Source organism: Astyanax mexicanus, chromosome 11, assembly GCF_023375975.1.
Source record: "Astyanax mexicanus isolate ESR-SI-001 chromosome 11, AstMex3_surface, whole genome shotgun sequence".
Classification (NCBI taxonomy): domain Eukaryota; kingdom Metazoa; phylum Chordata; class Actinopteri; order Characiformes; family Acestrorhamphidae; genus Astyanax; species Astyanax mexicanus.
The window spans coordinates 47,180,216-47,206,663 of record NC_064418.1 but is presented as its reverse complement, the minus strand read 5'-3'; the positions used below and the strand labels follow the sequence as shown (position 1 = coordinate 47,206,663).

General features: G+C 39.1%; 1 long non-coding RNA gene across 1 annotated transcript; it reads right to left on the bottom strand.

The window, feature by feature from the left end:
• Positions 1 to 23,986: 23,986 nt before the first annotated feature.
• LOC125805036 (uncharacterized) lies at positions 23,987 to 24,347 on the bottom strand. Its single transcript, XR_007441313.1, has 3 exons — positions 24,312 to 24,347; positions 24,140 to 24,217; positions 23,987 to 24,063 (listed from the first exon to the last, which is right to left on the bottom strand). It is a non-coding gene; the product is annotated as an uncharacterized LOC125805036 (long non-coding RNA).
• Positions 24,348 to 26,448: the final 2,101 nt, after the last annotated feature.

The window sequence follows — 26,448 nt, the reverse complement described above, 5'->3', positions numbered from 1 at the left end:
AGTTGAGGTTAAAACTGCATTTAGACAGATTGTTTAGATAATCAGTTTAATAATGAAAGTACTGTTAGTACTGTTACTCAAGTACTGAAATCACTGTACAATTATCTTAATATTCCTGCTTAATTTCTACAGTTTAATTAACGTAATCAGTGCCTGTATCTACAAGCTGAACTAACTCTACTGTTACCACTAACTCATTAAACACATTAAATTAACTCATATTATAACAGGTAAAAACATTTTTGGGGGTTTCCAGTATTCTGTCATCTTACTGATACTTACCTGAACATGAACAGATTTCACACCTCTGGAAAATTCTACGTTAGTTCGCTACCTGTCGCTATGCTAACATTTCCCCTAATTAGAGGATAAAAAAACAAATTGCATTTTAATCCCAAATAACCCAGTAAAACCTAACTGTTCAGGTAAAATAGAGGGTAAAGTTTGGTTTTAGTAGCTTATATTAACCTTAAGTTCAGTTAAATCCACTTTACACTGATTTATGCAGCAGTTTAATCGTTAAGTGAGTTTAGCTGAAGGTTAGCGTGCTGAGGTAACTTAACTAAATGCTAAAACAGGGAGATTTTTCTCCTCATTTTCAGGAGAAAAACAGTGGATTAAACTATCCAGGCGAGCTCCAGTGCAGGTGAGTTGAGGTTTATGGAGATTATCATCTTCTGATGCTACTTCTGGAGGGTTTTTGAGTCCTTCAGATATTTTCTGTGGAGCTTCTTCTTTTAGCTGCTAAGCTAACGCCTCACTTTCCCGCCTCAGCAGAGAGCGCGCGACCCACAGCGCAGCCTCGCGCTCTTCTAAGCGGGAAGCCTCGAGACGAGGGGCGGGGTTATAAAAGCTCCAGTTGGAGGCGTGGCTGAATGGAATAAATGGTAGAACAGAGCGCTCGCCCACAGCGCAACCCCTCGCTCTACTGAGCGGGAAACCCCGCGCTGCAGAATAAGGAGGCGGGGCTAAACTCGAAACGGGGGCGGGACTAGTGCTAATAAACTCCAGAGCCGTAGAGAGAGAGTTTAGGAGTTTAGTTTAGGAGGTAAACAGGTGGAGAACTGACTCCCTCTACTGGATTTATGGTGTTAAAACTGCATCTCTGTTCACTTCCTGCTCTCACTGCAGTCCTGTAACATAGCAAAGAGTCTTAACTATCAATACGTAACTAAAAAACACACAAAAAAATTATAAAAAACAACAATAAAAATACATACAACAGTACTGCTTTATTACTTTCTTTTTAAATCCATGTTAGTAATCAAAAATACATGAAAACAATAAAAAATAAATAAATATATTTATAAACAACTCTGGAAAAAATTAAGGGACCACTTCAGTTTCTGATTCAGTTTCTCTGATTTTGCTATTTATAGGTTTATGTTTGAGTAAAATGAACATTATTGTTTTATTATCTAAACTATAGACAACATTTCTCCCAAATTCCAAATAAAAATATTGTTATTTAGAGCATTTATTTGTAGAAAATGAGAAATGGCTGATATAACCAAAAAAAGAGAGCTTTCAAACCTCAAATAATAATAATAATAAAAATATATAAACATTTATTATAAAGTTTTAAGGGTTCAGAAATCAATATTTGATGGAATAACCCTGGTTTTCAATCACATTTTTTATGCATCTTGGCATTTTCTCCTCCTCCTCCAGTCTTACACACTGCTTTTGGATAACTTTATGCCACTCCTGGTGCAAAAAAATCAATTCAAGCAGTTCAGCTTTTCCTGACAAACTTTAAATAAAGAAAATATAAAAAACAGCCCAATATAAAAGTAAGTACAATACTGACTACATTCGTTAAAACAAACAAAATAAAAGCATCTTAAGATATTCCTTATTTATTACATCTTTAGATAAGAGATAAAAATTCTCGTTTTCTGAGAGACTAATTTATATTTCTATATTTATTACATATATAAAGAAACACTATTATACAGCAAAACCTTTGGTTACAAAGTTGATAAAACATTTTACAAATGCTATAATTTTGTCCAATAGTTTAATAGTTCATTCATCTTATGTTCTATGATTGGTGAGGGGGAGTGAAAGAAGAGGAGAATTTCACTTAAACAGCAGAGATTCAAATTCAAGACTAATAGACTAATAGATGAGAGTTTTGTGGAACTCCATATAACTTCTATCCACCACCAGACAGAGGTGCTTTGAGTGAATCTGACTGAATCTCTTTCTGACTTTAGGACAGAATCTGATGAGTGATGAAAATTGTATGAATAGAAAATATTTTAAAAAACATTTTATTCAACAGAAAATTTCACAACCTCACAAGCAAAAAAAACACACAAAAAAGCATTTTTGAAATAAAAAAAATATATGTGGCTTTCCCCACAGCATATTTGAAGTTTATCAAAATATCTATTTAATTCAACAATACAAATGCAGATTTAAATACTTAGGCCAGTTTTAAGCTCCATAACCTTTAACACACTTATGGGCTATCTTTGTTGTAATTTCACCAGGTTTTAATAGCCAGGGTAGATTCACACTTCTCTAATAATACTCTCGATTGCTAGAGAAGAGCTCTAAATATAGGTTTGTTTGCTAAAGCTTGTAAACCGCTGCACTGGAACTGGGTTACTGACCAAAGTATTGTGGGTTTGATGACCAGGTTCACTAAGCTGCCACTGTTTTAGGTTATACATTAAGAGCCATAAGAAAAAAAAACCGGTTATGAAAGTCTCATGCATGTTACAATATTGTGATAGGTTAAGGTAAAAGGAAATTAAGGTAAGACAGTTTTCCTGCACTAATACATTTCCGGTCAAACTTTATTTTAAGGAACACAAATTAGGCGCTTATTAATGTCTTATTATTTGCTTAATAAAGCCTTAATTAGACATTTGTAAATTATGTTTTCACTACTTATTAGGCTTTATTCTGTGCAAGTGTTATTGGTGCTTAATTAGGGGTCTGTGATTGATTAAATATTTATTCAGTTCTTTTTAGTGTGTAATTAGTGATGAACAGAAGCTCATTTTAGAATATGGTACTTTAGTCACATCTTGGTCTATTAGTGATTATTAACCCCTTATTAACTCTTATAATAAACTCCAGCACAGCCATAACCTTACCAAACTCACACTCAGATCAAACTGCTGCCAATTATAATAACACTAATAACATGTAGAATTAGCTAATAGTTAATGCTTAATAATCTGTTTACCAGGGTGCTGACATAACTGTTCACTGTGCACTATAAGAACTAATACAGCCATTATTAATCATTTCCACATAACAGACCACTAATTAAGCACCAATAACACTTAGAGTAAACACACAGAGTAAAGCCTAATAAGTAGAGAATAAATCATTTACAAATGTCTAATTAAGGCTTTATTAAGCAAATAATAAGACATTAATAAGCGCCTAATTTGTGTTCCTTAAAATAAAGTGTTACCACATTTCCTTGTAGGCAAAGGAGCAAGAATAACACACTAAAATTCATTTTGGTGAAAAACAAAACAATAATAAAGCAAAGTAAAATTACAAATACAATATTTACAACAAAAATGAAACAATGCTGTATATGATTTAAATGGATAAAGCCATTAAAACACCATAATCTGTAAAATATATATATAAAAAAAACTCCATGGTCACACCCTCCGAGATGCCTCATTATACTATTCATATTTTTTACCCTATTCTGCACTACTAGCTAATCTAATCTCACTAGCCTATCTAATCTCAATTGTGGGTTACCACTCAGAAGGTAAATTGTCAAACTAAATCTGTAATATAATACCAGTACCAGTGTAAAATAGAGAGCACAAGATGTAAACGATGGATGTTTTCCTCTGAATATTTTTATATAGTTTTAAAGTGAAGTGCTGTTTTAATATGGGTCTGTGTATTTGCTCTTCACTCTAATAAACTGCATCTGTTTGGAGAGGCTGTATGTTGATGGTGGAAAATGTTAATCTTAGGCAGAGTTCTGGACCATGCTGTAGACTGGGGATTCTTCATACCTGCAACATTTAAAACATTGAGATTATATATTATTTTCGTGCGGTGGCAAACTCAAAACCAACTATCAGAGAATCCGTGACTAAGGGGTTTTAAGAACGCATACGTCAACATCAACAGAATCAATTCTACTTTCAAATACAGCTCTGGAATAAATGAATAGACCACTTCAGTTTCTGAATCAGTTTCTCTGATTTTGCTATTTATTGGTATATATTTGAGTAAAAAGAATATTGTTGTTTTATTCTATAAATATGGACAACATTTATCCCAAATTACAAACAGAAATATTGTCATTTAGAGCATTTATTTGCAGAAAGTGTAAAATGGCCGAAATAACAAAAACAGACGCAGAGCTTTCAGACTTCACATAATGCAAAGAAAACAAGTTCATATTCATGAAGTTTTAAGAGTTCAGAAATCAATATTTGGTGGAATAACCCTAGTTTTATATACAGTTTTCACAGTTTGTATTTTGGCATGTTCTCCTCCACCAGTCTTACACACTGCTTTTGGATAACTTTATGCCTTTACTCCTGGTGCAAAAATTCAAGCAGTTCAGTTTGGTTTGATGGTTTGTGATCATCTATCTTTCTCTTGTTTATATATTTCAGAGGTTTATTTGAAACTCATCATTTTTAAGTAATCTCTTTTTTTTTCCAGAGCTGTACATACACCTCTTAAACCGAGTACTACTTTACACATCTTCACTTAAATAGCTTTAAACTCTAACTCTATAAATGATCAGACTGTTCTTCACAGCCTTTTTTCACAGATTTGTGCTTCTAGGAAAACTAGTTAACAGTTTTATTTGTCTTTACAGTTCTGGAAACTGCAGTTTATTTTAATAAAAAAAAAGAAAAGTATGAAGTCAGCATGAAGCTGAAGGTTCTGCTTTCGAGTTGGTCTATCTGACAGTGTATGTGACATTAATCAGATTTCACAGAAAGCAGAGGTGGTTTGTGGGTGTGTAAAAGAGACAGAGTGGTTTTTAAAGAGAAAGAGAGATAGAGATATATGAGTAATCTGTATTGCTTACCGAGCAGTTCCTGCTCTAGCTGTGTTCACTGTGGCGTACTCAACTTCCTCTTCTTTATTAAAAGCGAGAGTCTGATGAACAGTGGGGCAGAGAGGCTCTTCCTGTGGGCGAGACTGTTTGAACTGAATGGTTGAGTACTGAACTTCATCTGAGGATGCAGCTCCTGTGCAGGGCCTGGAGGTCATGGCCAGATCTGAGACGGTTTCATACACTGGAGCAGAAGCTGGCTGAGAGAGAAAAGAGAAAGAGAGAGAGAGAGTATTAACCCTCTATGGCATGATATAGACCTCAGGCCACAAGTCGTCCGATTGTTATTACAACAATTAATATCATATATTTTTCGCACTATAAGGCGCACCCAAAACCCTTTAATCTGCACCTTATGTATGAATAATTCTACCCGTCAGGTATTAAGGAGCAGTAAAGCCACTCCGCTAAAGTACAGCGTTATACAGGAGTTTTTAGTGTAGTTCTCCAGCATCGAGACTGGAGCAGTATTAGCATTAGCCTCTACCGGCTCCAAGCGCTAGCTCTTTCACCGTTCAGAGGTGAATATATTGACTGTCTGCGTGTTTACTGTGTTAAAACCGCTAGCTAATTTTGTCCTGTCCTACGGAAACACTCGCTGTCGAGCAGCATTTACAGTTAGCCGCTAATGCTAATGCTGCTGCACCCAATCTTAGATCTTAAATCTTACTGTAAATAAACAGAAGCACTTTACCCTTGCAAATAAACAGTTTTCAGGAGAGAAATCTGTGTAGATTAAGATTTTTTAAGATTTACAATTTTGTTTACTTAGCTTAGATTTTAGTTACCTCCTACCACCACTCAGCAGCGAGACCTGATATCAGAATTAGAAGGGAAACATGGCGACACCCCTGTTCCTGTAAGGTCCTGGCCCTGTTTCCTGTCTGTCCTCGTGCCTGTGTTGTCCCACGTGACCCGTGCCCCTGTGTTCTGCCTGTGTTTTTCCACTCACCTGTGTTCTTTTGTAACTCCGCCCCTTCGTCCCAGGTGTTTCATGTTTCCTGTGTGTGTGCACCTCTATTTAAGGTCCATGTTCCATTTCCCCGGTGTCGATCCTTGTACGTTTTTACGTCTGTTAGTGGTCCGTGTGTTTCCCCAGTTTCCTCAGTCCAGTTTTCAGTTATTCCCAGTAAGTGTAAATCCCTGTTTATTTTGTATCTGTTTTCGTTAATAAATCCCGTTTATGTTTGCATTTGCGTCCGCCTCCTCGTCTACCCTGCACCCCAAGCCTGACAGAAGGGTCGACCACAAAAATGGACGCAGCAAACCCGTGGACCGGCTCCAGGTTGGCGATTCGCCACGCTTCATGCGGGACCCCGGCGTTGGAATCCCCGAGGCCTAAAGGACGCCACAGGCCTCGGGGTAGACGTTCTAAGGGGTCCCGCCAGCCGAAGGAGGATCCCTTTTCCGGGGAGGATTTGCTTGGGGGGGCGCTGCTGGTGTGTGCGGGGAGCCTCGGGACTCGTCTCAGGTTGGGTGAAGCCTACGAGTACCCGAGGCTCGTGGAGCGGAAGCCGTGGGACTTCCTCGGTTGCGCTCCCAGCAGCTCCGAGGAGGAAGAGGAGTTCTACACCGCACCGGCCAGAACCCCCTTACCGTACCCCACAGGGGCGGTGCTCTACACGGCTCTCGGACGCACGGCTCGAGAGGCCCCCCAGACTCCCGTGAAGCACGCGGCTGAGGCTCCACGCCCCGTGACTCCCGTGGCTCAGCCGCTCCCCGAGACTTCAGCGGTGGCCGCGCCGCTCCCCGAGACTACAGCGGCAGCGGCAGCGCTGCTCTCTGAAGCTCCAGCTAAGCTAGCTAGCCTGCTGGCTTCACCGCGCTCCAAGAAGCACGCGGCTGAGGCTCCACGCCCCGTGACTCCCGTGGCTCAGCCGCTCCCCGAGACTTCAGCGGCGGCCGCGCCGCTCCCCGAGACTACAGCGGCAGCGGCAGCGCCGCTCTCTGAAGCTCCAGCTAAGCTAGCTAGCCTGCTGGCTTCACCGCGACTCCCGTGGCTCAGCCGCTCTCCGAGACTTCAGCGGCAGCCGCGCCGCTCTCCCAAACTGCAGCGGCGGCAGCGCCGCTCTCCGAGATTTCAGCGGCGGCCGCGCCGCTCTCCGAGACTTCAGCGGCGGCCGCGCCGCGCTCACAGACTGCAGCGGCGGCCGCCCCGCGCACACAGACTTCAGCGGCGGCCGCGCCGCCCTCACAGACTGCAGCGGCGGCAGCGCCGCTCTCCGAGATTTCAGCGGCGGCCGCGCCGCTCTCCCTAGCACAAGCAGTTCCCGCTGCTCCGGCTCCAGCTCAAACACCTGCAGCTCCCAGAACTATGTTTGGGCCCAGGCCCCGTATTTCCAGGCCTGCTCCAAGGCCTCCTGACTTTGCCCCCAGTCATGTGCCCAGGCTGTCCCCACAGACTTTTGCCAGTCCTGGGCACCCACCTATGTTTTTGGTCCCCCTGTCTCTCCCTGTCCTGGTCCCTGTATCTGTGTTCGTTCCTGTTCCTGTCCCCTGTGGTTTTACTGTTCTTGTCCCAGTCACCGTGTTTGTGTCCGTCCCTGTCAATGTTCTCGTCCCTGTTTCCATGTCCGGTCCCGTCCAGTCTCAGTCTCCTGTCCATTTCCCCGTCCAGTCTCCGTCTCATGTCCAGTTCCCCGTCCAGTCTCCGTCTCATGTCCAGTCTCCGTTTACATCCCCAGTTCAGTCCCAGTTTCAGTCTGTGTCTAGTGTCATGCCCCAGTCTCCTGTCCTGTCCAGTGTCCAGTCCCCAGTACAGCCTTATGTCCAGTCTCTGTCACCTGTCCAGTCTCCGTCTCCCTTTGTGTCCCTGTTCCAGTGTCCGTCCCTGTCTCCTGTCCAGTCTACTGTCCAGTTTCCGTTCCCTGCCCAGCCCCACGTCCAGTGTCCGTTCCCGGTCCTGCCCCCGTTTCATGTCCGGTCTCCTGTCCAGTTCCCTGTCCGGTCTCCGTCCTAGTTCTGTCTTGTCTTGTTCTTTGTTTTCCGCCCTCTCCTGACCTGCTCCTGGGGTTTCGTTTTTCGCGCCCCGGGAGTTGCGCGTTAAGGGGGGGGGGGGGGGGGTTATGTAAGGTCCTGGCCCTGTTTCCTGTCTGTCCTCGTGCCTGTGTTGTCCCACGTGACCCGTGCCACTGTGTTCTGCCTGTGTTTTTCCACTCACCTGTGTTCTTTTGTAACTCCGCCCCTTCGTCCCAGGTGTTTCATGTTTCCTGTGTGTGTGCACCTCTATTTAAGGTCCGTGTTCCATTTCCCCGGTGTCGATCCTTGTACGTTTTTACGTCTGTTAGTGGTCCGTATGTTTCCCCAGTTTCCTCAGTCCAGTTTTCAGTTATTCCCAGTAAGTGTAAATCCCTGTTTATTTTGTATCTGTTTTCGTTAATAAATCCCGTTTATGTTTGCATTTGCGTCCGCCTCCTCGTCTACCCTGCACCCCAAGCCTGACAGTTCCTTACTAGTGTAGTGTTATAAGGAGGTGTATCTTATGTATGAAAATAGACCATAAAATAGACATTTTTGGTAGTGTGCCTTATAGTGCGAAAAATACGGTACCTTATTTTTTCTGTATTTATTTATTTATTTCATTTTTAATATAAAGTTACAAGGCATATCTAAGGCCAATACAATGAAGCATACAAGTAGGTCATAAATACAAATAGGTATATGTGAAAGAATATGTAAAGAAGTATATTTGGCTGTTTATATTCTTACTGCAACCTTACATTCTTGTCGTAAGCTTACTAGAACTATTTTAATTTTCTAGAACACTTCCTTTAGCACCACAATGGCAAAACAGTGGTGATTGAAATAATAAGCTTATTATCAAAATAATTAAAATGATTTTTATTATTTTATATCACAATTTATATCACATTAATTAAAAATCTAATTTCTTACAGACTCTCATATACAACAATATAAAACTGAACTAATTAATCATTAGACTCATTAAGGATCTATATTTGATGCATTAGATATTTTATAATTGTTTCTCTGCTGTGTGTTCACTCCAGCATTAAAACTCACCCCGTCAGTGTTGTCTTCACTCCGGCTGTGGGACAGAGCTGCTTTTCTCCTGTAAATGACATTAGTGTGAACACACACTTTTACCACAAAAATGCTCTTGTTCATATTTTATGACCATGTGTAGTGCCTTATGAAATCTTTTACATTGTTTAAACTCTCTCTCTATCTCTCTCTCTCTCTCAACCTGACAAAAGACTGCAGGAAACAAAGGGCTAATGTGTATTAGACTGTTCAGGATGTAGCATTAGAATATCTTAAATCTCAAATGTTCAGAAATTCTTACCTCATCCACAAAAGGACTGTGAGGAATATCAGAAACAAAACCACAAGGACTCCAGAAGCGATATATAGTGAAGATGTTTTATCTGTATTAAAGTGGAGAACTCAACATGTTAAACATGATCAAAATGGACCAAAATTAAATGTCTAGTAAAGCCATCAAACAGACTGAAAACTAAAAGTCTTTACTAGAGATTTAATAACCACCCATACAGAAAAAGGCAATAAAATCAACCTATAACACACCTGATGTAAACTGCAACTCTGATGAGTTGGATGACCCATATCGATTCTCTGCCAGACAGTAGAAAACTCCACCAGTTCCAGCAGGTAAAGTTAAATTAGAGCCGTTTCTAAAAGGTTCAGAGCTGCTTCCTGTCTTCCTGAACCAGGTGTAGGAGCTGGCAGGGTTGGAGTCGCTGACGCACACCAGCGTGATCGAGCCGTTAAACCCGTTAAACTCAGATAGAGATGGAGGTCTGGGAGGATCTGAACAGCACAGAGACTGAGCTAATCACTGAACTTCTTACACTCAGAAGAAACAGGATCATACAGAACAAACTGCACTTACAGAACACGTCCAGACGGGCGGGTGCAGAGCTGTGCTGTCCAAGCTGGTTGAGAGCGGTGCAGTAGTACAGTCCGCTGTGCTGGGAGCTGATGTTGGTGATGCTGTAATTCTGGCCTGTTCCCAGTGATTCATTTACACTTTGTTTAAACCAGTTGAAGGTGAGAACAGGAGGATCTGCATCACTACTGCAGGTCAGAGTCACTGAATCTCCCTCCTTTCTCCCTCCAGAGGGAAGAACAACCACTCTGGTGTCTTTAGGAGAATCTTAATGGAGAACAGATATTAATTTTTTTTCTGATTTTCTACAAACTACTAAATGGACAAAAACATAAATACATCACCAACACGCTGTAAGAATACAGCTCTAATAGAATCTCAGATTCCAATGATCAAATAAACATGATAAAGCTGCCTTCAGTCACATTAACTGTGTTTCCATACAGACGACTGACTGAAAGGTAAATTAGTGAATGTTAAAATCTGAACTCACACACTGTTGCATAGCGGAGACCACGGCCTTTAACAGCACAGCTGTAGCTGATCTCTCCTCTGAACACAGCTAAAGAGCAGGAGGCAGATCTACACTCAGATACAGGCTGTCCGTTCCTGTACCAGGTGTAGATGGAATAGGACTGAGAGCACATCAAGCTACAGGTCAGTGTTACTGTCTGTCCTTCTGCAGGAGCAGCTGCAGCACCTTCCACTTTCACCTGCAAACCTTCAAACCCACCTGAAACAAAGAGACTTAAAGTTAGTGACCGAAACTCTCAGCCTGAACAGGACAGATGTCATAAACAGCACAATGATAATAACTAGATCTAAATACACTGAAAACTAAATACATCACTGACATGCTGGAAGAATACAGAAAAAACTCTCAGATCAAATAATCAGATAATAAACATGATAAATCTGCCTTCAGACACATTAGCTGTGTTTCCGGTTAGAAGTCAGACTGAGAGGTAAATTAGTGAATTCTGAATTTGAAACACAGTCAGGTTGTCTGTGTGTAACACTAAACCAGGTCTTCTGGATCTCAGTCCTGCAATCCTTCAAGCATATTATCGTTCTTGTATTATTGTTCTTTTCTTACACACTAGATTCAACTCCCCCTCTCCCAGACGAAGCATCTCAGACCACCTTCTCTGGGTTTACAGTTCAGTCTTAAAGACCAGAGGCACATCTGATTTTTCCCACAATACCCAGTTTTTCCAGTTAGTGTATTGTTTAACCAGTAAAAGTGCAGTTCAGGTATATTATTACCAAACCATTTACATTTCCATCAATTACAACAAAAAAAAAAAAAAACGAACCAAAGCTCAACTTTGTTTACTCTGAGTAGAACTGAACTGCTACGTTTTAACCACAAATTTAACCCCAGAGCTGCTGCAAGAGAGTCAGTGCACACCAGTTACCATTAAAACAAATATTGTTTAAAATGTTTAAACAGTATTTATTTTATCAAATAAATGTGATAAGACCGTTGTCTGAAATCAAGTACCAAGTACTACTGAGTCACTAAGTCAATAAACAACACTAATGTTGTTTCTCTATAATTTTACACTGATGTCTGTTAATGGGACCAAAGGCAAAATATCATCACATGATCAATAATTGTATGATTAATTAACTAGTGTCCTGACAGCTCAACTACAACTCAGCTACTCCACGTAATTCAGAAAAGATGTTCCTGTTAATCCATTTGTTCCTTCAGTTAAGCATAACCCCACCTTCTTACAATATAGCAGAATACAGCTTAAAACTGATTTCAGAAATGTCATTAAAATATATGGGGATGGGTGAGGCTACACATCATACTACAGCCAGCCTGCAGAGGCTCTAGACTTGTGGTGACATCACTTTTGAGAGACGACGCACTGTCTGTGCTTATATACAGTAACTTGTTCAGACAGTGTTTTACTGTACAAATACTACAGTATCACATGTGGTCACTGGGGTGTTGCAACTTCTAATACAAAATATGAGAGTAACTGAATAAACTGAGTATAATCCAGTAGAAGCTGCCAGTGAGATGATAACAGAGTGAGTGCAGTGTAAAGTGATGTCTTACAGACAGCAGCAGAGCGGATCTCCTCGTGTCCTTTCACAGCACAGGAGTAGCTGCCTGCATCCACAGTGCGGTCCCTCAGATACAGTACAGCTCTGTTCTGCTCAGATACAGGCTGTCCGTTCCAGTACCAGATGTAGGTGGGGTTAGTCAGAGTGCAGGTGGAGCTACAGTTCAGCTGCTTTCCTCCTCCCTCTGTGTTCAACACTTCAATCTTCAGATCTGCAGGAGATTTTAAACATGATTTAGTCTAATTTTTATCTGTAGAAATCTCTCATAGTTAAATAAACTTGTTTTATATGATCCAGAACTACCTGTGACAGACAGACGGACTCCAGAGCTGGCTGCGTATTTACCACCAGGATCATCAGTGATGAATCCAAACCAGTATGTTTGAGCATCGCTCGCTCTCAGACCAGTGATTTTCATTCTACACTGGGTCTGGGTCTGGTGATACTGCACTCTCTCCTTATACTGATCACCCTCTCGCAGATCTACAGGCCCAACTCTAGGCTGGCCATTAATGAACCAGAATGATTCAGTCACTGTGAGTCCTCCAGGGTGTTTATAAGAGCAGGAGAGATCAACTGATGAACCTTTCAGAGCACACACACTATCAGTAGTGTAAGTCACTCCCCACTGTGGCAGGCCTAGTTTACCTGGAACACACATAGTCACATTCAGTACAGTGCTGTTCAGTCAGTACTGAAACAGGTCTGAACAGTAAAATCACAAAGAGAATAATATTTACTAAACACATCGGCTGGATGAGCAGAGTGTAAAAATAATGCAATATTTACCCTACCTGTGGGCAGGTCTGCACCGTATGTGGGCGGAGCTTCTATTTTAAGCAGGTAAAGGGGTAACTGTGATCTGTATTTGGTTATACAGTGTAGTTTTAGCTTCATTCACTTCATTACATTTGATTATATTTAGTGAAACTCATGAATCACGGAGGAAAGCAGGGAGTGTTCTGTCTTATTTTTCCTCTTGATTTACTGAACAGGCAGTTTAAAGTAGCAGTCCGTATGATTTTGTTTTGAAACAGAATGCAGAAGCATTTATGAGTGGAGAAGGCATAAAATATTGGGTCCTATTTTAGCGATCTATTGCGCATCATAGACTCGTGAGGGCGTGAAAGATAAGCCTTGCACAGCTCCAACGGCGCAAAGGGCATGTTCTAATTCTCTTAATCATTCATGGGTGTGTTTTGGGCATAACATGTAATAAACCAATCAGTGTGCCAGTAGTCATTCCCTTTAAGCGCAGTGCCCGTGGTGATCAGTGATCAGGTTCTGACTGCGCAACACTATTTTTCGCTGAGCCCTCAGCCTTTACGTCCAACGCAATTTTAAGGACGCGTGTGGATGTTTAATGGTACCAGTGTGCTGGAACAACCATCCCTGCTATGCCTGATATATTAATTCTAAAAACTGGAGAGTCGGTCGCATTCACGCGTCTGTACGCACTTAAAAATGTACATCCTCTAAAGGAGGATCCGGCTCAGTTTTACTGAATGCGAGCGGCTGGTGAGCAGTAGCTCATTCAGCCATAGTAAAACCAAAGAAACAAATGAGTTAATACGATAGAGTCTGCACTAAAAACAGAATTAATATTGAATTGGCGTTTGAACGGTGGATCGAGCTCAGTGACCTGAAAGGGTTAAAAGTGATGCTGAGTTGGCTTTCGTCTTGCTGGACAGGTAAGAGCTATTTCAGTTATTTTTACACACACCTTTTTATTAACCCCATGGTTTGGTATGTTTTTGGTACGGTTGGTGGAAAAAAATAAAGAGGCTGGGCATTCTGTATAGCCTCACCTTTATTAACTTCATAATAACAATGGAACTTCATTTTAACCATGATTTGTTTTACACCTTATTTCTCTGTAAGTTTAAACAGGTTTACAGTAACGTTAGACTCCAAACTGGACCTACTAGACCTTTCTAATTTCCACTGATCTACTGTTTCTCGTAAGTACAAGTCCTCCATCCTCAAAGACTCTACCCACCCCCTGGATGGACTGTTCACACTTCTGCCTTCAGGCCGGAGGTAGAGAAGTGCGAAAGGCAAAACCACCAGGCTAAAGAACTCCTTCCTCCCCACTGCTACCAGACTCTTGAACCTTCCTCAGAAATAACCATGCACCTTACTCTACACACATTTACATGTTAAGGACATTTCTCCGAGGCATATGTTCACTTTACTAAATTTTCTTTTATAATTGTACTATTGAACTTTTTTCACTTTTTTTCATATTCACTTCTGTAGATAATCTTGTACTTACTTGTAAATAATATCCATAACACATTACTTTTCATGTACATATTTCCATCCTGGATGTAAATTTAACAGCAATTTAATATTTATATTTAGTTAGTTTGTTATTTCCTGCTTCATTGTATATTTTTATATTTATGCGGCATACTTGGCGAGAAGCAAAGATAGAATTTTATTGTACAAGGAAACTTGTTTCTTACTGTGCACATGACAATAAACTCATTAAATCTTGATTTGTGTAACTTGTCAGCTAGGTGAGTGCAAGTGTGCTGTTCATACACAGAGCACATTTTAGAATTGGAGATTTCATTTCCCAATCCGAGTTGATGAAATCGGCAGTCACTGTGAGATAACTTTCTGTAGCACGAGATGTCCATCCATCAGACAACCTGCATTCAACATTTGCTTTGGTAAAGCTGTAAATGGCAGGGACTACAATTTGGCTTATGTTTTTTTACAAAAAAAAATAATAATAATAATAAAAAAAATAATAATAATAATAGCTTTATTTATAAAGCACTTTTAATATGTTAAAATATATGAAAGGTAAAAGATGAAAAAGTGCTTTACAATGCAATACATTAAAACGTTAAGCTATCAATTTCAAACAATACAAATAATTAATAGAAAATTAACTGAAAATGGTTTAATAATAAAAGTGAAATAAAACAGAGAAGCATAAACAAAATTTCCTGCCCTATCAGTTCTGGAGAAATACCTGCCTTGCTTCCTTCCAGTACCAGAGAAAAACATGACATTTTTTTAAAACGTGATATCAATTTAGTACAGAAAACCATAATAGCATGCCTAGAAATAGTTTTTAAACAGTTTTACAGTGTAGACTTACTACTGTTAAGTAGGGCTAAGATTTTGAGTGAGTAAAATCCTACTGACTCTGCTGCTGACATGACATGAGTGTAAATGTTCTCCTCAATTTAATCAGCTCTCAATAGAAACCTTCAGCAGATAATGATGTGGGAGGAGACTAAGAGGCAGTATCAAAATCAGCTTCTGTTACAGCTAGAAAACTAACCCCCCTCTTATAACTACAGCCAGACTGAGAGACACTACTGAGTCAGAGGGAGGAGATGGGGGTTGAGGTGCAGTGAAAGTACACAACTTTTATAAAAGACATGATTTATAAAATGTTAGATTAGGAAGGTGAGTAATTTCATGGATATCCTCATTACAGAATTCAGTTATTTCATAACTTCACTTACAATAATGAACATGATGAGAATTATCTGAATTAAAATGTTTGTATGGTCGATCCTGAATAAAGTCTATTTTAAAAAAATATTGTATTGGAATCAAAGGTTTCTTAGTATCATGACTTTATTAGATAAGGAAGTGAATTATTCTACTGAAACCTTTGGAAGAGAAGGAACCTTTTTGCTCTAAAGTAGAACCTGATTTCCTGGTTTTAAACAGCCTGAATGATTCTCTTTAGTGACACTGAGAGGCAGAATGACTCTGTACTTACAGTATGAAGGAGGCTGGACGTGGTAATTGATCCAACAGGAGTATCTGTCCTGATTAGATGACCTGGTGAGGTCGATCCAAATTGTGGAAATAGATGAACATCCAAAAATCTGCCAGGAATCTGCATATCTGTACCAGCTGTAGTAACAGTTTCCATTGGTCCAACAGGGAGGGCTACAGGTCAATTTCACCACACTCTGTCCTACAATCTGTTGCTTCATTGTCCCCTGCTGGCCTACACACACACACACACACACACACTTTACAATCCTTTCTTAAAAAAAATAAAATCCTTGTTTGTGCTATGTAATGTGTCAGTGTGTGTGTGTGTGTGTATTTGTGTGTTTGCGTCTGTGTGTGTCTCAGTGTGTGTGTGTGTGTCTGTGTCTGTGTAAGTGTGTGTGTGTCTCAGTGTGTGTGTGTGTGTCTGTGTCTGTGTCAGTGTGTGTGCGTGCGTGCGTGTGTGTGTTTTTTTTCTGTCAGTGTGTGTGTGTCTCAGTGTGTGTGTGTCTCAGTGTGTGTGTGTGTCTGTTTGGTGAATTCTGAAATGTTGCACAGTGTGTTTGGTGAAGCGGCTCTGTGTGAAATATCTGCCAGAAGGCCTGATGTGGTTACTGTAGATGTGGAGGGTAAATCTTTATTTCTGATTGAAGTAAGCTGCTGTTTTGACTCATCAATGGAGGAAGCTTTTTGTACAAAGATACCAGATCCTCGTAGAGTGTATTAATAGTTTAAGCTGCAAATGCTCTCTGATTGTGCTTATTTTTGGAAGCCTTGGTCACGTACACCGATTGGCTGTTGGTCTGCAGATCCTTGGCTTCTCAAAGACTAGAGCCAAACAGTTAGCCAGACATTGTTCTATATCTGCAATAATTGGAAGTCGACATATCTGGAGAAAGAGATGTTTTGTGTATCTATAAAGGTATATGTAAATTACAAAAAAAAAAAAAACTTTGTACCTGTTTATTATGAACTGATGCTGGCATGGTCATGTACTGCTGTTGGATAATGTATGCACTTAAAAAGATTTGGGTCTTTTAATTATGGATTTTAAATTGTAGGCCTAAATAAATGTGTGAGGGTTTATTTACCTGTTTGTCCAGATGAAGCTGGTATCCGGTGGCCTGATGGACAGAGTGTTAAATACACAGTATTACTGCTACTAATATTCAAAATAGAACATTAACAGACAAACTACAGTTTAAACATTGTTTCCTCTATAAATATTTTTTTTTATTCTGATAGCAATCATTAGATTTAATGCTCTGATTTCATAAGGAAAAAGAGTTATTTCCCATTAAGTTCACATGACTGTAAAAATTAAATTGTATTGCACTGGACAGTATACAGTACCTCCCTATCTATCACCTTCATGCAAATGATCTGGATGTGAACTACAGATTTGTGCATACATAAAATGCGTTTGTTGTTTAACAAGGGTGTCATAGCTTAATATATCATTGTGCTTAAAGATCTAGAAACATTCACAAATTGTTGCAACAAATATGCAACAATAAAGAAAATCAGTGAGATAAAAAATCTGACTCAGACTTAGTCTAAACACTTTCAGTTCACACACATGCATATTAAACACTTGATACTAATTAATATGAAAAAGATCAGAAATGGTAATAAATGTAAAAGTTTACCTGCCAGTAAAATGAGGATCACTGCTGCTGTGATATTTGCTGATCTTTGGGGAGACATGGCAGCATCACTCTTTAAACACAGCTGATATCAGAAGATCCAGAAGATCCTCAGTCCTACTGTCCTTCACTTCTGATCTGCTCTGGTCTAAATAGAGAGAAGAGTCAGAAGAAAAGATGAAGGCGTGTTCTGCAGTTTCCATTCTGTCCTCACATCTCCCCATAGCTCAGAGCCACTTCCTGTACTCTGTTGCTCTTTTTTACTTCCCTTAAGACTGTCAGAACTTAAACATAATTAATTTATTAATTTATGTATTTATTGTGAGGACTATCTGATCATTCTCATATCATTATCAGTAAATCAGTGAAGCTTTAATAATGTTCTGGGACTAGAGAATTTGTATAATTAATAATAAGGCTGTAATAACTTGTGTAATACACTAATACACTAATATAGAAGAGATGCAGAGGTGTAAATGTGCTTAAAGGGTGATGAAACAGGAAACAGAAGATGAGAAATGAGATATGGGCTCATTTCACACCATCAACAAGCGCAGTGTTTGACCACATGACCACATAACACTTTAGACAACTCTTATATCGTGGAACATAATGATAAATAAGAAAATAATAATATATTGAAGTATCACAACATTATGCTTGAAGTATTGTATTTATCCTTAAAAACACTTTATACATTTTTAATTAATAATTATTTAGATTGGTGTCAGACAGTGGATCATTTCATTTTGTGTTTAAACCGTTATGAAATAATGTTGGACTGATCTGATACATGATAAAAAGTGTGATTTTGATAAAAGTCAATTTTATTAATATAATATTGTTTTAATAGTTTTCTTATTTTCTTTTAAATCTAAATATATTGCGTTTTTTTTACAGTATCACAATATATTGAATCAGAACGTATCGTATCCCTAGGTTTTTGCAGTACACAGCTCTAAAAACAAATACAGATAATAATAACTATAATATTAATGTTACACTTACTGCTGGACAGGAGGCATGAAATAAACTATGTTTACTGATGTTTTATCCAAAGTCTGATCTGTAGCTTTTAAAAAAATAAATAAATAAAACATTGTTACTTCCTTGTTTAATCTACCAATTAATCAGAAAATCATTTTTCAGTTTTTTATTTCTTTGTGAAAAGAGAAGAAAACTGAGTCACTATGTGTTTATACTGTGTTGAATCTACACAGAATATTTAATAATGATAAGTATAACATTTGCTGAATAAAAATACAGTTAGTGGGAACAGAATACAGGTGTTTCCGTTATTGTGTCCAGCAGTAGCTCTGAAACAGGGCAGGAGACAGCAGGTTCCAGTGGACTGAAGCAGAAATGAAAGGGAATCCTGACTGTTAGAACTTGCAGACCTTAAACTAGAGTAAATGTCCAACACTATTAAAATATGATGTATAAAACAATCTAATTAAACAGCTGGATGGAAATCTGGACACTGCTGACTTTAACATGGACTGACCTCATATTACTGACAGGTTGATCTACACAGGTGGAGTTTGGGAGGTAAACAGGTGGAGAACTGACTCCCTCTACTGGATTTATGGTGTTAAAACTGCATCTCTGTTCACTTCCTGCTCTCACTGCAGTCCTGTAACATAGCAAAGAGTCTTAACTATCAATACGTAACTAAAAAACACACAAAAAAATTATAAAAAACAACAATAAAAATACATACAACAGTACTGCTTTATTACTTTATTTTTAAATCCATGTTAGTAATAAAAAATACATGAAAACAATAAAAAATAAATAAATATATTTATAAACAACTCTGGAAAAAATTAAGAGACCACTTCAGTTTCTGATTCAATTTCTATGATTTTGCTATTTATAGGTTTATGTTTGAGTAAAATGAACATTGTTGTTTTATTATCTAAACTATAGACAACATTTCTCCCAGAATTAACAGAATTTTATGTGAAACAGAATTAACAGAATTTTATGTGAAACAGAATTAACAGTCAGATCAGTCTAAAGAGTCAAATATTTGAATGTCGTCCTGACATGAACCCACATGTGGCAGATATTCAAACAAGACAATTTACAAATTCTGCACAAAAGACTGGAGTTCATATTTCTCCACAACAATAGGACTGGTTGAAATTAGTGTTTCACACAAGTTGGCTAATTTCACACCATAAATAAAATTATTTACTGTTTGATAAGGTTGTCATGGTGAAATATGGTGTTTTGTTTACAGATCTTAAAACATTCGCTGTGACAAATATGCAATTAAACAGAAATGTAAAATAAAAGTAAAAGTTTACCTGCCAGTAAAATGAGGATCACTGCTGCTGTGATATGTGCTGATCTTTGGGGAGACATGGCAGCATCACTCTTTAAACACAGCTGATATCAGAAGATCCAGAAGATCCTCGGTCCTACACTTGTGCTACACTGCTCTGATCAAAATAGAGAAGTCAGAAGAAAAGATGACAGCACGTTCTGCTTTTTTCATTCTCCTTATTTAGAGCCACTTCCTGTCCTCTGCTGCTTTTTTTTACTTCCCTTAAGACTGTAGAGACTTTTAACCATTACTATTATGTTTTATTGGGACTGTATTATTGCTGTCAGATCAAAAATGATCCAAAGAGTTAATGATGTTCCAGTATCAGGCCTGGACTCTCCTTTATCTGTTTTGAGAATGTGTATGATGTAAATTCTACATTAATGCACTAATATAGGAGAGTAGCAGAGCCGAATCTGGGGGAGAATTGTAAAGGAACATTGGGTATTGGCTGGGTATATAAAGATCTGAGACTCAGAACAGTAAGTAATATTTTTTTCAGTATTCTATATAATGTGTATAATGTGTTTTTTTTAGAAATGAACAAAGTGTGCATGAATTCAACAGTGTTGAGGAGAACTCTGATGAGTGCAGAGCATAGAGTATGATTTGTGACCAGTCTGTAAATGCTAATGTGTGAGGCTAATGTGTGAAGCTAATGTGTGAGGCTTGTTAAAACATATAAAACCCAGGCCAGGCTGAGGCCCTGAACAGAAACTCAGAAAACAAGAATGTGAGAAAACTCATCTCACATCAGCTTGTCCAGTGTGTGAACACATGACCAACACTTTAGACATCCTGTGGTTACAGTAAGCTTTTCATACCAATTTAGCAGTTTATCAGCAGCAGTCTTATGCCTTGTCAAACTCCAAAGAAACTTGCATTAAAAAAAACAAAGATAAAGATGTTTTAACTTGTGCTTTAACTGGGAATCAACAGTTTTAGGGTTACTTGAAGAAACAGTAATACTTTTGTATCATATATAATATTTAGTAGTAAACTGACACAGTGTGTGTTTAACCATCTTATAAAAGTGGATAAAATGGGCAGACTTGGAGAACTAGTGGGCGTAAGCAAAGGGAGGGGGACATGTCCATAATTTTAGACTAAAGCGAATCACTAGAGTTGTAACGTTTCACAAAACACATGGATTGGATCAAGTCACGGATGGGATACTTTTTTTGGAGACCAATTCAACACGCCTTGTGCAGGGTGTAAGACAGGTCACACAATTTTAATTGTTTAGCTGTACTTAGCCCACAAAGAAATCTAACAATTTTAAATCTAACACATATGAAATTTGTCTTTGGAACACCAGCAAGGTACAATTGATATAGGTAGGTGTATGTTTAGAACAGTTTTGTTCACACTACTTAAAAGTATATGAATTTTTACTTTCTGGAACTGGACTACCCACATTTTCTACGTAATTAGGTTTAAATAGGATCTCCGGTGGATTTGGTGTTTTACAGAGACTCTAAGACTAGGTCAGTGGCTGAACTGCACTTAGCAGGGCATTATTACACATGTTGTAAAGTAACATATGACATTGCAAAGACTTATTAGTGTAAAAATGTCTTTATTTTAAAACGTTTCTAACTGTTGATCGTCTTGCTGCCTCGTAGTGTTGTTAGCCAATCAGAGGCAATATGTTTGCATGTATAAATCTTCATGAGCAACAGCTCCTGAGCAACAGCTGAAATCCTATGAGTTTGGGAGGTAAACAGGTGGAGAACTGACTTCCCCTACTGGATTTATGGTCCTGCACTGTGCCAAATAGCCATCAAACACTAACACCAAACCTGCTAAGACTGAATAATAATAATAATAATAATAATAAATAAATATACACCATCTTACATAATTTCTTTATTACTATTTTTTTCAATATGTTTCAGTAATAACAAAAAAAAAATGATCAAGTAAAAATATGATAAACTAAAGTAAAAATCCTAAATAACAGAACAGTTAAAACAGCAGTTACAACAGCATTCAGTAAACTCACTGACATAAAATCTGCATGAAGCAGGAGTACTTAACAGAATTTAGCAAATAACTAAAAAACTAGAATTATTATAATTTCTATTAATCAGTGCAGAAAAATATTTGGCTTTAGCTTGTACTAAAAATGTAAGTAATAATATCATTTTACATAAACATTACAAGTGGTTTCATTAAAAAAACATTATTCAGCCAATTAACAATTACTAGGAACATGAAACAGCCATAAAAACTCCCTGGATATTACATAAAATGTTAATATGTGTTAGTATGTGTTAAAAATAAACGTAAAAAATCCACACTTTCGCCTCCAAAGCTGTCTTTAAAATGTGCTGCAGTAACAGTCCCTAATCTTCTGCAAAGGCCTTACACTGGAATTTCAAGCACTGAAATCTGAGGATCTGATGGGAATTCCACCATAAAAGCATTGGTGAGATAGAATAGATGATTATAAATAAAAAATGCATCTTTAACCCAGAGGCAACAGTTAGAGCTCTCTAATTCCAGAGAACACAGTCCCACTGCTCAGTGGATCAGTGCTGGGGGCTTTACACCACTGTAGCCCATGCCTGGAATCATGCATGTTGCCAATAGGTTCATGCTGATCTGATCCAGAGAGTCCTATTCTATTGGCAATAATTTTCTACAAGGACTAGACGACAACCTGTGTGTGTGCATGCATTTGCACATTTTGCATTCATCAGAATAGACCACTGAAGTCGTGTCGTCATTTTGTAGTCGGCGCCATGTTGTTTATGCCCATATTTGGGGCCCCTATGGGGTTCCGTGTCTAAGCCGTCCAAGTCAATACGGGATTTGAATGGGCTTTTCAAAAACTGGCCTCTGTCACATTCTGTGGTAAATAAATATGTTCAGAGCCCTGTACGTTTTATTCTGTGTACATTTACCTCCTAAACATCACTGGATCCTCTGAATTTCGAGATCGTTTAAGGGGAGTAATCAGAAAAATGGTAACTTTAAGCTAACGCTTAACTGACGTCACAGCACCGCGGCTGGAAAATGATACCAGTCATGCTGCACAACACCAGTGAACTCCGGTCAGATCGCGCTTTGGATTATGATGCTTCTTCACAGAGGATCATTAAAGGATTTAAACAGGTGAAAACTCTTTCTGTAATGTTGAGCAGTGTGATGTTGAGCAGTGTGATGTTGAGCAGTGTAGTCTGTGTTAGAGCTTTAAAAGGCAGATAATAAAAGAAAATGGCTCTCAGTTCGGCAGCGCTTCCCTGAAGGGTTTAGTATTTAATTACGGTCATTAGTCTATGCTAATTTCAACACCTGACCCAAATAATCAACTAACATCTAATCTATGCAGCAGCGCCGGGAGTTCAGTTCACTCCGCTGTAGCATTAGCTTAAAGTTAGCATTTTTCTCATTACGACCCTTAAACGATCTCGAAATTCAGAGAATCCAGTGATGTTCAGGAGTAAAATGTACACAGAATAAAACGTACAGGGTTCTGAACAGATTTATTTGCCACAGAATGTGACAGAGACGTTTTTGAAAAGCCCATTCATTTTTCTCATAGGGAAAAAACTCTTAGACACGGAAGCCGTACAAGCACTACAGAATGACGCACAACTTCAGTGGTCTATGGGTGTCCACAAACATTTTTACATATAGGACCCTATTTTACACTATGCGCAAGGCGATGCTCATTGCTATCTTACACCTTGAGACATCATTGCTAGGTTTGTGTGTTTGGCAGAGAAATACTTGAGGAACTTGGTCAATATGTAATAAATATATTGCCAGTCCTACAACATTTCTCAGCCAATCACACTGCACCATCACAACTATCTGTGATATAATTGTATTTATTTAGAAGTGTACTGATGCATCATCAGCACAACACTAAAACTGCTTTGAGTGAATCTGACTGAATCTCTTTATGAGTTTAGGACAGAATCTGATGAGTGATGATCTCTAAAAGCTGTCTAATCCCAGAAATGCTCCTCTGTTCCTCTATAAAGATCTGAATCTTCAGCAGTGAATAAAGAGGAACTGAACACGGCTGTTAGTTATTCTCCTCGTCTGGAGCTCCGCTCTGCACCGGGGGAGGACCAACAACCTGAACACAACACACACACATCACAGAAACTGTTATATACTGAACACACACACACACTGCATACACTACACTACATTACTTCATATTCTAACAACACAAAAACGCACACAAACAAACACACAGACACTGCAGACTTACCATCAGAGTGTCATACTCAGAAGACATCCTGGTTGCAGGGTTCAGAGTTGAGTATGTGTCGTTGGGAGAGTGTGTAGCATGCTGAAGAAAAAACAATTTAAAAACTTGTTCATAACTTCACATTCTTACAACACACACACAAATACTGCAGACTTACTGTCAGAGTGTCGTACTCAGAGGACGAGGTGGTGGCGAGGTTTAGAGCTGTGTATGTGTCGTCTCCAGGCTTTGAAGTCTTGAGATGAGGAAACACAGATTAAAGTCTATACTCAGTAAAACTCTATAGAAACATTTTCATAAAAAAGTAAAGTAGAATCTTCTCTCAGTACCTGAACATCAGCATCTCTCTCTGCTCTCCTCTTCCTTCTGATCTCACATCAAACACAAAACACATCTTTAACTGTTTCCATTTGAGGCTGAAGCATAGGTTGAGGTTAAAACTGTATTTAGACAGATTGTTTAGATATTCAGTTTAATAATGAAAGAATAATGTTACTCACTGAACGCACAGAATAGCAGTAAGAAGAGAGAGAGAGAGAGCAGAAACCAATCCAACAGCTGCCCAGACTGCATTCTGCTTCCACCAATCAGCTGAAGGGGATTAATAAAACATTTAACCTTCAATAGTTTAAGCCTACTGTAGCTTACAGTGTGATAGCCACACCCACTCAAGGTTTTAATTTTGGTAAACATAGAAGTGAGCAGCAGAAGTCAAACCTCGATTTTTGACAAATGTCTGATAAATAAAGTGATTAATAAACATATTACACACTGATGTAAACGGCCACTCTGATGAGTTGGATGATCCATATCGATTCTCTGCCAGACAGTAGAAAACTCCACCAGTTCCATCAGCTAAAGTTAAATTAGAGCCGTTTCTAAAAGGTTCAGAGCTGCTTCCTGTCTTCCTGAACCAGGTGTAAGAGCTGGCAGGGTTGGAGTCGCTGACGCACACCAGCGTGATCGAGCCGTTAAACCCGTTAAACTCAGATAGAGATGGAGGTCTGGGAGGATCTGAACAGCACAGAGACTGAGCTAATCACTGAACTTCTTACACTCAGAAGAAACAGGATCATACAGAACAAACTGCACTTACAGAACACGTCCAGACGGGCGGGTGCAGAGCTGTGCTGTCCGAGCTGGTTGAGAGCGGTGCAGTAGTACAGTCCGCTGTGCTGGGAGCTGATACTGGTGATGCTGTAATTCTGGCCTGTTCCCAGTGATTCATTTACACTTTGTTTAAACCAGTTGAAGGTGAGAACAGGAGGATCTGCATCACTACTGCAGGTCAGAGTCACTGAATCTCCCTCCTTTCTCTCTCCAGAGGGAACAATAACCGCTCTGGTCTCTTTAGGAGAGTCTAAGTGGAAAACAGATATTAAAATACTCCTGATTATATATTAATCTTTAAATGGACTGAAAACTAAACACATCATTGGCATGTTGGAAAAAGAATAAAGCTCTACTATCATATTTCAGTTTTACATGATCAGATAAACATGATAAAGCTGCCTTCAGTCACATTAGCTATTTGTTTCAGTCCAGACGACTGACTGAGAGGTAAATAAGTGAATGTGAAAATCTGAACTCACACACTGTAGCAGAGCAGAGACCACAGCCTTCAACAGCACAGCTGTAGCTGATCTCTCCACTGAACACAGCTACAGAGCAGGAGGAAGATCTACACTCAGATACAGGCTGTCCGTTCCTGTACCAGATGTAGGTGGGATTGATCAGAGAGCCAATCGGGCTACAGGTCAGTGTTACTGTCTGTCCTTCTGCAGGAGCAGCTGCAGCACCTTCCACTTTCACCTGCAGACTTTCAAACACACCTAAAACATAGAGACTCAGAATTAGTGACCCAAACTCTCAGCCTGAGCAGGACAGATGTCGTAAACAGCACAATGAATAATAACTAGATTTATTCAGTTTAGTAACTGTTTTCGATATTGGATTGTTTACATTCTGTCCTGCTCCCAGTGCTTCATTTACTCTATGCTAAAACCAGTGGAAGGTGAGAACAGAAAGATCATGGAATCTCCCTCCTCTCTCTCTCCAGAGGGAAGATTGACCACTCTGGTGTCTTTAGCAGAATCTGAATGGAGAACAGAATTACACATTAAAATACTCCTGATTATCTAGAAATTACTAAACGGACTGAAACCTAACATATTACTGATATGCTGTAAGAATACAGAACCAGATTCTCAGGTCAAATGATCAGATAAACACGTTAAAGCTGCCTTTAGACACGTTAGCTGTGTTCTCGTTTAGAAATCAGCCTAAAAGGTAAATTAGTGAACTCTGAATACTCTGACTGAGCAAGGGCGTAGGAGCAGGTTTCATATTGGGGGGGGAACACATTTGCTAATATGAACCAAAGCCTACTGTATAGTTTTCAAAAACAACATTTGTGGAATTAATTTTAATTACAAATAATCACATTTTTTCTGTATTCTGTTTATT